Source organism: Diceros bicornis, unplaced genomic scaffold (genome assembly GCF_020826845.1).
Source record: "Diceros bicornis minor isolate mBicDic1 unplaced genomic scaffold, mDicBic1.mat.cur scaffold_312_ctg1, whole genome shotgun sequence".
Taxonomy (NCBI): Eukaryota; Metazoa; Chordata; class Mammalia; order Perissodactyla; family Rhinocerotidae; genus Diceros; species Diceros bicornis.
Genome location: NW_026691185.1, coordinates 272,790 through 289,117, shown reverse-complemented (window position 1 = coordinate 289,117; position 16,328 = coordinate 272,790).

Below are 16,328 nucleotides of genomic sequence, written 5' to 3'. Positions count from 1 at the left end.
CCCCAAGTTCAAAACTCTCAAGTCAGGGCTCTGATTGGCCCAGTTTGAATCATGTGTCCATCCCTTAGCCAATCAACACCGCCCAGGAAGGTGGGCCCTTTAGTGGGGAAACTGGTTCTCTGAATACAAAACCACAGATGGCCACCACACTGATCTTGGGCATGTGGAGATACATGGAGCCTCACTTTTCTGCCCTGTAAAATGGAGCCAATGAGAGTGCCAACCTCACTGGGCTGTCTTGAGGATCAAAGGAGAGCATTCGGCAGGTACTGAAGAAATGGGCGTCAAGTTTGGGACCTCTCTGGCCTCAGTCACTCCCTTTCTAAAATGGGGGGTGTCTCGTTGATCTCCCCAGCCCTGATGCCCCAGGATCCCAGGGCCCAGAGCCTCCATGACAAGTGTGAGTGAGCAGAGACCCTCCCCTCAGAGGTCAAGGGCCTCCTTCTATTCCTCAGGACTGGGAAAATCCTCCTGTTGCTCTTTCCCTCCCCAACTCCGTCTCCCCACCCCTGTGACTGCCCCTCAACCCTCTGAGTCTTTGCCTGGTGTCCTGGGGAAGAGCACGTGCAAAGCTGTGCTGAGCTGGGCCATCCGAATTCAGATCCCAGTCATGTCTGTCGCTCAGAGGCTGGGTGATCTGGGTCAGGCTCCTGAACTCCTCTGTGCCTCAGCTCCCTCATCTGTAACAATGGGGTATAAGAATAGGCACTCCCTTGTGGGGTCGTTGTGTATGTGGCCCAGCCACGTAAGTATTAGCTGTTCATGTTATTATCGCTGCTGGCTCCTGCTGCACCCTGCTGCGGAAACAGCCCAGAGGGTAAGAGTGAACCGAGCACTGGGGACCGAGCAATGCACCAGACTGGCTGACGCCGCCCCTGTCCTCCTCGAGCTCCCGCCTGGTGGAGGCAGACACATCAACAAGCAATTTCAGTGCAGCGTGACCAGGGCCCCTCTCTGGGGAAGCCTGGGGACCGTGTGGCCACAGGAGGGGCCCAACCCCACAGAGGGAGACCGGGGCAGGCTGCGGGGCGGGTGATGACGAGAAGTCAGTGCAAGCGGGCTGGTGAAGGAGGTTCAGAGTCGGGGTCCAAGCAGAGGGGCTAAGGGTGCAAGAAACTCAGCTGTGAGGGTGGGCCAGGAGGCCTGCTGCTCTTGGTCAGTTCCGGTGGAGGGAACATGTGACAGGATGGGCTGGAGGGATCCAGGGGGTGGCTGCACTCTGGGGCAGACTGTGGAGCCTCGGTGCCTGCCTTTCACTGGACTGTGTGCCTGGGTGTGACTTTGTGTGATTGACTGGACTCTGTGTGTATGTGTGTGGCTGTGTGGGGGACGGTGTGTTTGTGAGTGTGTTTCTGGGTGGGGCTGTGTGTGTGAGAATGTGAAATAGTGTGGGTTTGAAAAGGGAGGGAGCTTGCCTGTTTGAGACAGTTTAGGGTGTGACCACTGTGGGTGAAGTTGTGTGTGTGATTGTGTGTCCATGGATGTCCCTAAGCAGTAGATATGTGGCTGGCTGGCTGTGACCAGGAGTGTTTGTATGTCTGGTGTGCGTATGTATATACATATATGTGCATGTGTGTGTCTGTGTATATATGTACTATGCGTGTGGGCGAGTGTCTTTGTGTAGGTATGTGTGTGTACGTGTGCATGAGACACGTATATTGCTGTCTGCGGAGTCCAGGGCAATGAGAGCCAGTCTCCCCTCTTCAAACCCTGCTGCCTGCCAGCAACACACACACACACACACACACACACACACACACACACACACACTTGTGGGGCTGGGAGGGGTGGCTGCCCATCTGCCGCAGCCAGTCAGAACTTGCTAATTTGCATGTTAATGAAGCTCGGGGAGCTCTCCAGCTTGAGACTGACAGGAGCCCCCGGCGCCCCCCCATATCCTCCCCTGACAAGCCTGGGAGGGGGGAGTGGGGATGGCTGGGAACTGACAGAGGGAAGAAGAGGCAGAGGAGGCTCTGGGCTGAAGCTCCCCTTTCTCTCTCTTTCTCTCACTCTCCCACCCCTGTGCAGGCCCCAGGCCCCAACCACATGGCCACCTGCCCCTCAGTCCCCCTGCACTCTCCCTCCTGGCCTGACTAAGAGAGAGGGGGCTGGGGCAGAGGAGGCTGCTCAGGGTTCCCCGTGAGGTGAGGCTGGGCTGCCCACCCCCTGCCCCTAAATGGAGCATCCACCCTGGGGCAGATGCCCTGGAATGGGCCTCTGAGAGCAGGTTGGTGCCAACACAGCCAGCAGGCCCTCCCTCCTGCCCCCTCTGGCAAGGAGAACCACTGTGAGCTCTTCAGCCTGCACCCCAAGACAGAGGGCTCAACCCCAACCCATGTGAGGTCAGGGCTTCTGCACAGGAAAGGAGAGAGTGGGTCAGGGTGGGGGACAGGGATGGGGACTCTGGAGACAAGATGTGTGGGGAGACTGGGCTAGAAATAGAGGCTGCCTGTCCCCAGAGGGCTGTGCTCTCAGTGAGCAAAGGGCAGGTGGTGGGTGGTAGGTAGGAGAGCAGAGCCCTTACAGCTTCGATCAACAGGTCAGTTGTATGACTGTCTTATGCTCGGTCCTATCTCCAACCGCATTCTTGTTTTGGTCCCTGGATCCTTCACCCTTCCCATCTCTGCACACCCCTCCTGTCCCAGCCCCTCCTCCCCTCCTTCCCTTCTTAAGCAGCCACATCCCACAGGAGGCTGGGCCCTCTGGGGAGCCCTCAGCAGCCGGCTCCTAAAAACACTGTCTGGTTTTGTCTCAGAGCTGTGTCCCCTGCCTTGGCAGAGAGAGGGTCTGGGCTGGGGGTCCTGGCTCCTGCCTCCTCAGCCTGACTCCTGTTGGGCATTTTCTTCCCTCCTTTGCCTTCCCTTCTCCCCCGTCTCTTTCTGCCCTGGGTCTGGCCCGCTGGCCCCTGTCTCTCCTTGGGCCTGGGTCTGCATTTCTCCTTCCTCTTCCCCAAATGCTCAAATATTCATATCCCACCCCCCAATCTCCTCTCTCTCTCCCTTGCCCTAGGCACCCGCCCCTGCGCAGTCCCTGCCCCATCCCCCTGTGGCCAGGCCTGGCCCCCAGATGTGCTCTCGCCAAAGCTGGGGAGGCAGAGAGGTGAGGGCAGCCCTGGGTCTCTGCAGGTGAGAGGAGAGCCAGGCAGTTGCTAGTGTTAATTGCAGGGAGGATGTCTGGCAGAAATAAGGTGGTTTTTCTGCTTCAGTGACGACTGTTACAATCAAATTGTCCACAGACAATTAGCGGAGTGGGAGAAATAAGAATTAGATTTCTAATTATTTTCCCAGTAAAAGCCGCCCTGGACCCCGTGGGTGAGGGGGAAGGGCTTTTCAGTGGAGCCAACTGGCGCTTTCGTGGGTCTAGCTCCCCTGGGCAGGGGGGGAGCCCCAAGTGGGAGTTCCCATGGGGAAAGCAAGGGGCAAACTTTGCTTAGCCTTGGGTGCTGGAAAGAGCTGGGAATTTGGACGCTTGGGCCTCACAACTAGCCTTGATGCTGACTTGCTGTCACTTCCCCTTTTTGAGCCTTGGTTTGCTCATTCTAAAATGGGAGGATATTCATTCCCAGGTCGTAGAGCTCTTGTGAGGAGTCGAGGAGGTGAGGTGGAGACACCACCTGACAGACATTGGCACAGGGTAGAGCGTCCTGGGGGCCCTGGCCCCGAGCTCACACGCCCTCGAGTACGGGAAGCCTCTCCTTCCACACCCTTCTGTCTCCCTGGACGGCTAGGTCTGTGTTGGTGACAGAGGGAGGGGACTCTCAGGGAAAAGGAGACGGTACCCAAATAGAGCCTAACTCGTAACAGAATGCCTCTCCCTGATCTGTGTGAGCCTCAGTTTCCACATCTCGCAAATGAGGCTAACGATGGTGCAGCCTGCCTCGGGTTGAAGTGAGGGGTCAGTGACACACACGTAAAGGGCGTGCCTCAGGCCTGGCACATGGCATGTGCTCAGTAAACCCTGTTAATGGTGAAAGTACTATCCCAGGCGTCCAGCCCAGGTGTGAGGCTGAAGAGGGAGAGTAGGGGGTGTTTCTGGAGGGAACCTGGATAGCAAGCTGAAGGAAGGGATGAATAAGTCCTTCTCAACTCCTACTAAGCACAAGGGCTCAGTGCTGAGTGTTGTGGGACCACCAGACCCAGCCTCAGGGGCCTCAGATGCTCAGAGAGACAGACAGAAGATGGAGCAGAGAAGGACCGACTGGGCTGAGTAGGATGGTCCTGGGTTCGTGTCTGGGCAGTGCCCTTTCTAGGTAGTCAAGCCACTGCCACTTCCCCTCTTGGAACCTCAGTTTTCTTCTCTGTAAAGTGGGGAGAATATGAGTGGCTTCGTCACAGAGTTGTTTTGAGGCTGTGACAGTGCTTTGCTCCTGGAACGTGCTTTCAGGAGCAGGAGGGGCTGCTGGCACAGTCACCGTGACTTGAACAACAGCGCCCCACATCCTGCACCCAGACTCGGAGTCCCTGAGTGGGAACATCTGGGCCAAACTGAGCAGAGGGAAGACCTGGCTCATTAATGTCCTCCAAGTGCCCAGGGCTAGTGACAGCCGTTGCACCCGCACCCAGAAGACCCCATGCTGGTGCTACGCGTGATCGCACTCTCGCTGTCACATTTGTACACGCACCACACACACCCTTTCTGGGGCAGCCAGAATGTCCCCACGTGAACTGAGGGGAAGCTCGTGGCTGCACCCACCAGGGCTGTGCTGAGGGAAGCAGCTGCGGCCCAGCTGTGGGCTCTGGGGTGGGATGAGGGGAGCTGCTCCGAGACCCAGCTGGGAGTGGGGCAGGAGGGGTACTCAGCTGCACCTTGGGCTCCAGGCCACCTTCCTACCTCCAGGGCCAGCTGGCTGGGCATGGCGTGGTGGAGGTCACCTGCTGGGGGTGGCAAGAACCTCCACCTGTATTGCTCTCCCTCCTCCCCCACCGCCTGTCACTCAGCAGCAGTGACTGGGACCCTCTGGATGGTGCCCTGCCCACCTTCCCCCACCTTCTATGCCATCTCTTTCCTTCTCCCCACCCCCATATCTCTTGTCTCCGGCTCTCTGACTCCGTCTTTCTCTGGTCCCCTGGACCTTTGTCTCCTGGGCCTGGGTCTCCCCACCCCAGGGCTGGGCTATGTAAATGTGGTATTTCCCGTCTCATCAGCAGGGCTGCCTGCTCAGCTCACATTTAATTTGATCCGTGGCGGCGCCTCTGCGGAGCCACTCATCAAAGCAGGAAGACAATTAGGTGAATGTCAGGGTGGCCTAGGCCCCACGGGGCGACCAGGGCCTGGGGCTGGGGCCATGAGAGATGGGGGGCAGGGGGCTGGCTGCCACCTTCATCTCCCTCAGGGCCTGTCTATACTTGGGGCCCAATGCCTGTGGGGTGCCCAGAGGCCTGGACTGCCCCAGTGAAGACCAGGTTGCCCTCTGCCCAGGACTGGAGGCATCGAGGGGCGTGGTCGGTGCTCCTGTAATGGAGGAAGGGCTTGGCAGAGCCCCTCCCCACCCCTGGAGCCCAGAGAGCAAGGGGCCCGGGCATCTGCATGGCTATAGTCAGGTGGACTCCTGGGCTGGGCGCCAGTAGGGTTTGGGAGAGGATCTGAGCTCTGGCTCAGGGTCCCCTGAGAAAAGCACACGTTCTTTCCACAGCAGTCCCACCTGTGCCGGCACGGAGGGGTCTCTCCTGAGGGGTCCCCTCCTGAGCCTCAGCCCTGCCTTTCGTCCTCCCCTCTCTGTCTCTTTTCGTATCCTTCTGTGTCTTTATGTCTCTGATTATCTCTCTCTCCGTGTCTCCCCCCGCTCTGCCTCTTTTTCCAACTCATACCTTTACTCCTAACCTCTCCCTTTTCCTGGGTCTTATACCCGCACCCCCACCCCACCATGTTTTCGATCTGGGACCCTCGAGCCTCAGCTACTTGTCTGTCATTCCCCAACTCCCTCTCCATGGCTTCCTCATGGCTGACCCTGCCCCAGCAGCCCACCTATGGCTGACCTTCTAGACGAATCCCAACCCACCACCCCAGTCCTGGATTCCGCTCCACTGCCCCCCACCCCCCAGGGATACCCTGAATCGCCAGCATCTCCCTCCCTACTGGCTCCTTCCCGTCAGCTCTCAACACATTCAAGTCTCTCTTTTCTTAAAAACCAATAATAATGATAAAATAATTTTAAGAAATACTTTCCCTTGACAGCCCAACCTCTTCCACCATGGCTGAGTCTCTCCTCACCCTCTAGAGAAGCTTCTGAGAGTTGTCTATATTTGCTCTTTGACCCACTCCAAGCTGGCTTCTATACCCCTCATGCCCTAGAAACAATCCTCCCCAAGGTCACCAGCAGCCTTCTTGTCACTAAATCCCACGGTCATTCCTCATCTGGATGCCGGGACAGCGTCAGGCACAACTGACCTCTCTTCTCTTCTTGGCTCTCTCGTGCTCCCGTGATGCCTCCTGGCTTTGCCTCCACCCCTCTGGCTGGTACCTTCTTGGACTCTTCCTCTGCCCTTCTCACAAGGCTGCTCTCCAGAGCTCTGTCCGGGTCCCCTTCTCCGCTCACCCTTCACATGACCCCTGGGTAATATAATCCGTGCCCAAGGCTTCAGTCACCATCTGCGTGCCTACACCTCTGATCTTCCACTCCAGCCCAGCTCTTTCTCCTGAGCTTGGGACGCGACTATCCACTGCCTCCTGGCCCCTCCTTGCATGTTCCCTGGATATCTCCAACCCAGTGTGGCCCAAACCAAGCTTTCTCTCTGACCCACACCACGCTCGTCCTCTTGGCTTCCCCAGCTTGATGACTGGTGCCTTCATCTCCCAGTTTCCCAAGCCAGAAACCTGCAAGTCAAACCAGAGCCCCTTCTCCCACCTTATCCACATAGAGGTGACGATGGACTGCAGATTCATCAATTCTGCCTCCAAAATATTTCTCTTTCTCTAAGGCCTTGAAAGTCCACCCTGACCTTCCCCATCCTCCCTAGACAGACCACTCAAGCCAGGATGTTCTCATCGTTCCTTGGAGGCATCTTATGCTTGTCTACCGCCAGGTGATTACTCTTTCTTTGTCCCCACGTGGAATGCCCTCTTCCTCTTCTTTGCCTAATCCATGCTAAATCTGTCTTGGCCTCCTCTTCAAAGCCAAGCTCCAGTCCCCTCCAAGGAAGCCTCTCCTCTCTGCCCCACTTGGCAGAACTCCCTCTCACTCTAAGCTCCCGGGCCCTTCTTGTCTTGTCCATGCCTAGACACATAGAATCACCCCGGCCCTCCTCCTGCATACACGAAACCCTACATTTCCCAGGCTCCTTCTTGGTAAGTGGGCCGTGTGACTGCTCCTGGCCAAGGACCTGTGGACAGAGGTGAAATGGTCACTTCCCGGCCAAAGCATATAAGAGCTGGTGCATGACCTTCCAGCTGCTGCAGCAACCAAGAAAGCCTCTTTTGAGGCGGTGGATCCTCAAGATCAAAGTGGCATGGAAAGTTGAGTCACCCCATGAAGGACAGCAGCCCTGAGAGGTGCCCGGACCTGCAGGAGACTTTGCATAAGCAAACAATAAGTTTTTGTTGTGTTTCTCCACTGAGATTTAGGGGTTGTTTGTTACCACAGCATAGCCTCTCCTCTCCTGACTAATACAGCCCTCTCTGAGTATAATTTCCCCATCTCTAGTCTGAGGATAACCATCTACTCCTCCCAGGGTGGTGATGAGGATTAATTATCAAAAGGTCCACCCCTAGTTCCTGAGTGCCTACTGTATGCCAGGCTCACTGTGAGGGCCTGACCATGAGATGCCTTGGCTGGGCAGGTGTTATGAACTGAATGTTTGTGCGCCCCCAGATTCACATGTTGGAGCCCCAATCCCCAATGTGATGGTGTTTGGAGGTGGAGGCATTTGGGGGCCTAGGTTTAGATGAGGTCATAAGAGTGGAGCTCCCATGGTAGTAATAGCACCCTTAGGAGAAGAGGAAGACACCAGAGCACTCTCTCTCTCTTCCGTGGGAGGAAGCAGCGAGAAGGCAGCCGTCTGCAAGCCAGGAAGGGTTCTTACCAGGAACCAAATCTGCCGGCACCTTGTTCTTGGACTTCTCAGCCTCCAGATCTGTGAGAAATAAATGTTTGTGGTTTAAGCCACCCAGTCTATGGTGCTTTGTTATAGCAGCCCGAGCAGACTAAGACAGCAGGGCTCCATCATCAGAGAGAAAAGGAGATAGCTACATTCAGCTGCTCAGGTTGGGTTCTGAACAATTCCAGGGGGGAGGGGCACTGACAAACATTATAATGTGGAAGTCAACCCTTGGAGTTGTGAACTGTAGTAACCCTGTCGTACTCCCACTCCCAGTTCTGTTTTGAACCCACTAATAAATATGGAGACTGATTTTGTTGTTATAAGAGTAAGAATTGCGGAGGAGAGTCTGAAAAGGGCACAGGAGAAACAGGAACAATGGTTATAATATCATAACATTAATATCGTCATAATACTATCAGGAAACATTCACATCATGCTGCTATGTGCTAGGTAACACTCCAAGCACTTTACTAACATTCACTTATTTATTTCTCACAACAACAGCCCTATGAGGTAGGTACCATCATCCCCATTTTACAGATGAGGAAATTGAGGCAGAGATAAGTTACCCAACATCATGTGTCTGGTAAATAGCAAAGCCAGGATTTGAATCTGGGCAGTTTGGCTTCAGAACTGCTCTTAACCCCTCCACTGTATGGGTTCCTGGAATGAGGGCAGTGTGGAGCCCTCCCCAGCTGAGCCCCTGCTTAGATTTCAGCTTCCAGGGTCAGGGCAAAGGCAGAAGCTGAAGAAACTGATTTCATGAGAGTGTTTGAGAGATGATAAGCACAAGCACAGCTCCTTGGGGCCCAGATGACAAGGCCCAGAGCTGAGCAGGAACACAGTCCCTTCTACCCTTTACCCCTTTCATCCCCCGTCTTCACCCTGCTGCCCTGGCCTTGATGCAGAGCCCAGAACCACTGTGGCATCCAAACAACAGGGGATTTGGAGAACACCCAGAGGCCACTCTTTGGCCTGGTATTGATATGTCATGATGGGAGGAATGGTGGGGAGGATCTGTCAAACATGTTCAAAGGTGGCAGGCGTGCATAAACGGGAGTTGGGTCAGGACCAGGCTGGAAGAATGATGGGTGGGCTGCAGTAATGAAAGACAGGTCTGTGGGCCCCTGTGAGACCCCACCTCCGGAGCCTGCCAGAAACAGTGGAGACTGTGGGGGGTGGCCTGAGGCCCTGCAGTGAGCATGGGGGGACTCAGAGCCTGAATCATTTAGGCATACCAATAAACGCAAACGTGACCTCATTCATGCGCATAGGTTCTTCAGCTCTGGGACACATCATGCCACAGACAGGAACTCACTTAATTCTTACATCAACCCATTTTACAGATGAAGAAACCAAGGGTCAGAGAAGCTGATTGCCTGAAGCCATTCAGCCATTAGGGAGCAGAGTCTGGCAGACCTCAGGGCTGTCCACATCTCCGGCTGCCCCCACAAGTGCCAGCCCTCCTGAGAGAACTCCCTATGTCCCCAAGGATACCTCCTACTGGGGACCAGGTTATCCAGGTCTCCTGCAGCCTGGCAGAGGTCTGCCTACCCGGGAGAGCCTCTGCCTCACCCGCCCACCCGTGTGCTAGGGACAAAAGGGGGAGTTTATGTGCAATCTGCCCCACTCTCCAGAAAGCACTTAGGTTTACGATGTGCATGAAATTGATCGCCAGTTGGCGCAGCCCCCGCTCACTCAGTGCCAGCCCAGAGCTGGCAGGAGGCTGCCCCCCCACCCCCGCTTTCAAGGAGCATCAAAGCCGCCTGCCAAGGCCCCTCGTGAGGGTCCTTCTCCACTAACAAGTGCAGAGTGGAGGAGGGAGCTCTGTCCCAAGGACTTTCCACAGCACACACACCCCCACCCCACGAGAGTTAAATAGCTCTGTGTTTTCTGCCAGTTCCAGCCTCTTCTGCTTCCCCTCTAACAAGCTGATGCTTTCAAAGGCCCAGCTAATTGGTGTTTGTGCCTCGCACACCACGACACTTTGATAGTCACTTAGGACGTGGGGCCATCCATCACACCTACGGTACAAGAGGTTGCTCACCTAACTGCACCAGGGTGCCTGGGCCCGTGTGACCCCGTGCCTGTGTGTGCCTGTGAGAGTACCCGTGTGCTTTGCTTCATATGTGGAGGACATGCATCTACACAGGCACACATATGTGCACATGTGTGTCTAAATGCTCCTTTGAAGATATTTCTTGTGTACCTATGTGTTTGCATGTCAGTGCATGTGCACGGGTGACACTACCATCTGTGCACCCGGGGGTGTGCATTTGTGTGCGCGCACTTTCCTGGGTGAGTGTGTTTGTGTGCAAATGTGAACTCGCGTGTGTTTATGCATGCTCTCGTGTGCCTTGCATGTTTGTGTGTGGACATCTGCTTGCAGGCGGGCACGTACATGTGAATTTTCGCAAGTCTACTAATAAGGTACATGTTCCCGTCCGAGTGCATCTCTGGGTGCCGGGGTTTGTATGCCTAAGCGCAGGGGAGGGCAGACGTGTGTTTGTGTGCATGCAGGTGGGACGTGGAGATGAGAAACTCTCTGGTTGGGGATGTATGTGTATGTGGCATGCATGTCCCTGGGCATTTGTGTATGACACGTGGAGGAAAGGTGTAGCATAATAGTCAAGGGCCCATAGACTTTGGTTTTGAGGTCTGGATCTGCCATTTTCTAGCTGTGTGACTTTGGGATAATCACTTAACCTCTCTAATCATCAATTTTCTCATCTGTAAAATGGAGATAATAAAAGTATCTACCTCACATTGTTGCGTGGATCAATGGGATGGCACATTCAAAGGGCTGGCAGGGATGTGCAAGATGCAGGGGTGTGTGCCTATGTGCAGGGGCGGGCCCTTCCCACCCTCCCAACCCCTCCCTCCCCCCGGGGAACACCCACAGCACAGACACTTTTCCCCGCCCTCAACATGGAGCTAGCTGCCTGGGAGAGACCTGTGGGCACCTGGGGAGAGAACTGGTCAGGCCCGGGTCACACAGTAACAGCTACAACCTCGGAGATCTTTGTTGCATCTGAAGTGAGTTCACACTTTTATTACCTCCCTTTGACAGGTGGGAAACTGAGGTGCAGAAGTAGATGCCAGTTGGTGGCAGAGCAGGAACTTGCTGACAGAGGACACAGCCTACAACCAGGCTGTGGGAAGCCAGGCCGCCCCTCTACTCTTGAGGATGGAGTAATGCTCACCTTGGCACCTCGTGCACAAATGCACAAACCTGGAGCAAAGGCGATTCCTCGCCTGTCCCTGGCCTAGGGTGCTTGCCTCGGGGGAGGGTCCCTGATGGGGACTCCAGGCTGAATACGGACAACCTCTAAGGATCCCAGCCCTGTCCCCTCTGTGAACACAGCTTTAGTCTAACCCTCCCCTTTACTCAGAGAAACTGAGGCCCAGAGAGGGAAGGGAGCTTGCTCTAGGCCATAGGACAGAAAAAGCTAGAACAGAGGGCCCAGGCACCAGACCATGACTCTCACCCCCTTGCTCTCCTCATTCGCCACACTGCCACTTAAGTGGCACTGACCAGGTTGGTGAATCGTGGGGCAGAGGCTGGGTCCTCCCCATGGGCAGGTCTTAGAGCCTTCAAGCCCACCTGGTGGTCAGCCTGAAGTGTCCATTGCGTCCCCATTTGGGGGTACATGACCTCTAGACCTGGGCTCCTGGTCTGCCCCCACCTAAGACTGCAACCAGTATGCATTACTTTTATTTCCTTCCTATTTTGCAGGGTAATTTTTCATGTTACTTTTTTAATTTCAAAAGAATTAAAACTTTAAAAATCACAACCAGCAGCAGCATTGCAACCTTGCCAATTGACACTGCCACTATCATCAGTACCATCATCCCCCAGAGTCATCACCAATGCCAGCCGCAGGGTATGACTGTGCCCCCACTGCCAATGCCCACCCCTTAAGCTGTCGTTACACCCTCACCCTTAAAAAATGTCTCCTACGTGGCCCCAGAATCAAGCAGAAATGGTCTTCCTCCAGCATTTGCATTTCATTTCTCCTCCCACCCCCAAGCTCATTCCAGGGTCATATGACCTGATGCCCTCCCCGCTCCCAAGGGCCCCTGGCCTAGCCTGTCCTGCAGAGACTGTGGGCTGGGCTCTGGCCCTGAAGTCCTCGCTGGGGGCTGGCAGCCAGCAAGGGAGCCGGGAGGGCAAGCGGCCCCCTCCTCAGCCTGGCACTCCACCCACCCAGCCGGCCGCCCGTCTGCCTTCCTGAGCTCATTATCTGCAGGTCACCGTTCAGCAGGAAAGACAAGGCGTGGGTTCTGCGGGCGTTCATTAGCCGTGAGAGGAACAGTGTGTGTGAAATTAGCAGTCACCTGAGGCCCTCGATAATTTCATAATTAGGAGGCCTAATGGCCCCAGCTCTGGATGCCAAATGACTTAACCCCTTGCCTGCTGGGCGCCAAACCCCTAGCCCAAGGCTGCAGGGGAGGGCATGCAGTAGCCCCCTGCTCCAGTCCCTCCCTATGGCCCAATCACGCTCATTTCTGCCACCCCAGCACCCAGCACCAGGGCTGGCACAGAGGGGTGGCATGTAAAGTTTATGGAGTGAATGAGTGAATGAATGAATGAACGAACCTGTATCCAAATGGGGAGAGTTTCAGCCCCCGCTGCAGGTGCTCAGGGAGGAACGACTCTCCATCTGTGTGCGTAGGTGTGTGGCTGTGTGCATGCCTGTGTGTGTGTGTGTGTGCACGCGCGAGCTTGAGGGCACACACATGTGGATCTGTGATGTCTGCTTCTAAGAACCTTGCATGTGTCCATGTCCATGCTCACATCTGTGATACTCATTCTCCTACCTCCTGTCTGGAAAGAGAGGGAGCTCTGCGATGGGGCCCCAAGAGCCTCCCTTGATGCCAGCCTCTTCCGGCATCACCTGAATAACAGTAGCTCCAGAGTTTCTCTATCGGGGCACACTTAAGGGATAAAGGGGGCCAAGGAGTTTCCCTTGAACCTGCATTTGCTTAGCAAGTGCACGTTTTTTAGACTGAATGTTTATTTGGGGGGCTGGTGCTATTAATGGGGGGCAAAAGTCACAGCCTTTAGCATAGGGGGAGCTGGTATGACAGCCTCCAGAAACCAGCCCATCCCCCGTCACTCTCAGCCTGCTCCCCCTCCTCCCAACCTTCCCCTAGTCCTGAAGAGGTGAAGGCCGAGGGGAGGGGTGGGGTACACCGGGCTCCAGGCCTGTGTAGGCCTTCCCCAATCTGGGACAATTGGTTCTGAGCCTCCTGCGACCCTGCCTCCTTCCCCTAATTGTAGAGCAGATGTGGAGAGGTGAGTGGGGTGAGAAGGGAGGAGCATGAAGAAATGGGCGAAGAGGAGGTATGAGGAGAACAAGAAAGGAATAGAGAGAGGGAACAGGAGGGGAAGTGGGAAGAAAGGAAAGGAAGAAAGAATGGGAAGTCCCAAGGAGGTGAGAGAGAAGAGGGGAGGGGAGGAGAGGCAAGGAGGCTGAGAGCATTATCAGCACTTAAAAAGCCAGCAGCTCTGTTCTTCTTTGGCACAAATAATAGCTTTTTATGAATAAATCATGTGTCAGACGCCTCCCAGGGAGTGGGCGTGGAGGGGGGCTCGTCTGCTGGGCTCAAGGCTGGTGGGGAAGGGCCAGTCGCAGACCCCCAGCTGCAGGGGTGTTGCCCCCTTTCTCCCGATGGGGCTCAGCAGGACAGAAGCTCTCTCTAGAATTACCACTGGCCTGAGCCGGGCAGAGCTCAGTCGTTACTCTGAGGTGGTTTCACTGCTCCCTGCTCATAAGCCTGGCCACATCCCAGGGTTGGGAGTGTCCCTCTGCTCCCCTCCTCTTCCTCCGCAGAGCAGCCCAGAAGACACTCCTGGCAGGGGAACACCAGCTCTGGTGCACCCGGAGAGACGTGTGCGCCAAGAAAGGCAGACACACCCAGAGAGGAAGGCATGCAGCACACACAACTCACACAAGCATGGACTCCACAGCCCCGGGCACACATGTGAGCCTACTCAGAGATGGATACACTGTCATTCTCAATAGACACACACACACACACACACACACGCTCAGGCATGTGCGTACTCAGACAGGGAGGCTCCAACCATCACTCAGCCTGCCCCCCTCCCAGCACACTCACACACACACACACAGGCCCACACAGGCAGAGGCACATGGGGCTACATGGACACACACAGACCTGCACATGCACACCAGCAGCCCACCCTCGGTCAGCCTAGGGTGGGGGCAGCTTTGCAGCCCATATGGAGCCCAGACCCAGCTGGACCATCCGGAGTCTGATTGTGGGGTGGGGCTGGGGCATCTGTCCCAGGGGAGGATCTGTCAGCCTCTCTGTGCTCCCCACCCGGCAGGGACAGCTACCACACCCCACAGTGAGGTCTCGCCCTCCACCTTTAAGTCCTGTACATGTCCTGCTGGCTCAGAGCTCGTTTGCTCTTGTGGTCACAGCCACCTCCCCAGAGGCATTGGAGGCTGCAGGAGAGCCTGGGCATTGGAGGTCCACAGTGCGGGCAGGAACCCGGCTCTGCTCCCTGCCAGCTGTGTGACCTCAGAGAATAATTCCAATCTTATTTGCTCTTCAAAACAAATCTGAGACAGGTGCTACTGTCCCATCTCCCAGAACAAGAAAGTGAGGCTCTGCGGGTAAGAGCACTGGGCATTCCTTTCTAGGACCATGCTCTTTGCACAGATTCTAGGAGCTCACAGTGTCCTGGTTTTCCTTCTCCTCAGTTCGGCGGCTCCCTCTCAACCAGTGGGTTCCTCTTCCTGTGCCAAGGTGTGCTAAGGTATCCATGCAATCAGACCTGGATCCCCTGTTCTTCCCATTCTGCACCACCCCCAGGCCACTCCCAACACCTCCATGACAGCCTCTGTGCCCTTGGTTCTCTGAGCCTCTCCAGCCCAGACACCTTCCTGGGCTTCTGACCTCACTACCCAGGGGGACATCTCCAGGCTACCATGTCGGCCAATGCCAGGGCCAATGCCATTCACACAATATACATGCTCCTGAACACCCCTCCCACATCCCACTGGTTCCCGTAGTACCCAACTCAAATTGAGCCTGTCTGAGGCTGAACGCACCAGCTTCCCCGGGGCTCCTCCTGCTGGGATGTTCCCCATCTCAGGGAAGGGCTCTGTCTGCCCAGGTCACCAACTCGAAACCAGGTATCACTCAACTCTTCCTTCTCCCTCATCCCCCATGTCCAATCCACAACAAAGTCCCAATGACCCCACATCCAAAATATATGTGACCTCTTCCTTTCCGCTCCAGCCCCACTGCCCTCCCATATCCCTCCTGGTTTCAGTCACCACCAGCACCTCTGGCCTGGCCACTGACTCCCACTGTTGCTCCCTCCAGCCCATTTGCCTCCCTGTCATCAGTAACCTTTCTATCTCTGAGTTTCCATCACACTAAACTGCCTTTGGTTCTGGAACCCATATGATCTCTTGATTCCGGGCCTCTGACCATGCCGTTCCCTCTGTCTGAATCCCTCCCCTTCCCAAGGCCAACTCATCCTTCAAGGCTCAGCTGAGACAGCACCCCCTCCAGGCACCTTCCCTGACTCCTCAAGCCTGGGATGGGTGCAGCGTGTCATTCGTTCCCACAGCAGCCCTCTGGCTCCTCCCTTCATTCCAGCTCTGACCTGCAATCGCCTCTTTACTCATCCACGTCCCCCTCGAGCCTCGAAGTTCCTTGAGGGGAGAGACTGTGCCTGTGGTGTTCTCTGTGGCAGCCCCAGTGCTTGGTATAAGACCTGGCACATAACAGTTGGTCACTAAATCTTCTGTGGATGAATGAATGAATGAGTGCGGGACCACTGCTGAGCACATTACATACCTTTTCTCCTTTACTCCTTAGAAGAAATCCATGCAATCAGTGCTACTATCCTGTGGTCTAGACCAGGAAAGCAAGGCTACAGAGCTTAAAAACTTGCCCATGGTCACACAGCCAGTAAACCGCCGGGAACGGATTCAAATAGATGTCTGTGTGCCTTCAAAGGCCTCCTTTCCACCCCACCTTGCCTTCCCAAGCCATTGTCCCTCTCGGACCTTTTTCTCATCTGTATATCGGGAACAAAAATCGTGCCTAATACATGACCTGACACTAACAGGTTCTCAGTAAATATCTGTGCCTTCTCTTCCAATCTCTGAGGCTTATTCAGGACAGAATTTCGCCAAACCAGAAACTTCCTGCATGCACATGTTCACGGAAACAGGTGCAGAGCTCCACACAGGCACATCTCCAGCGTCCGGAACTCACTAGGCCCTTAACCAATGTGTGTTG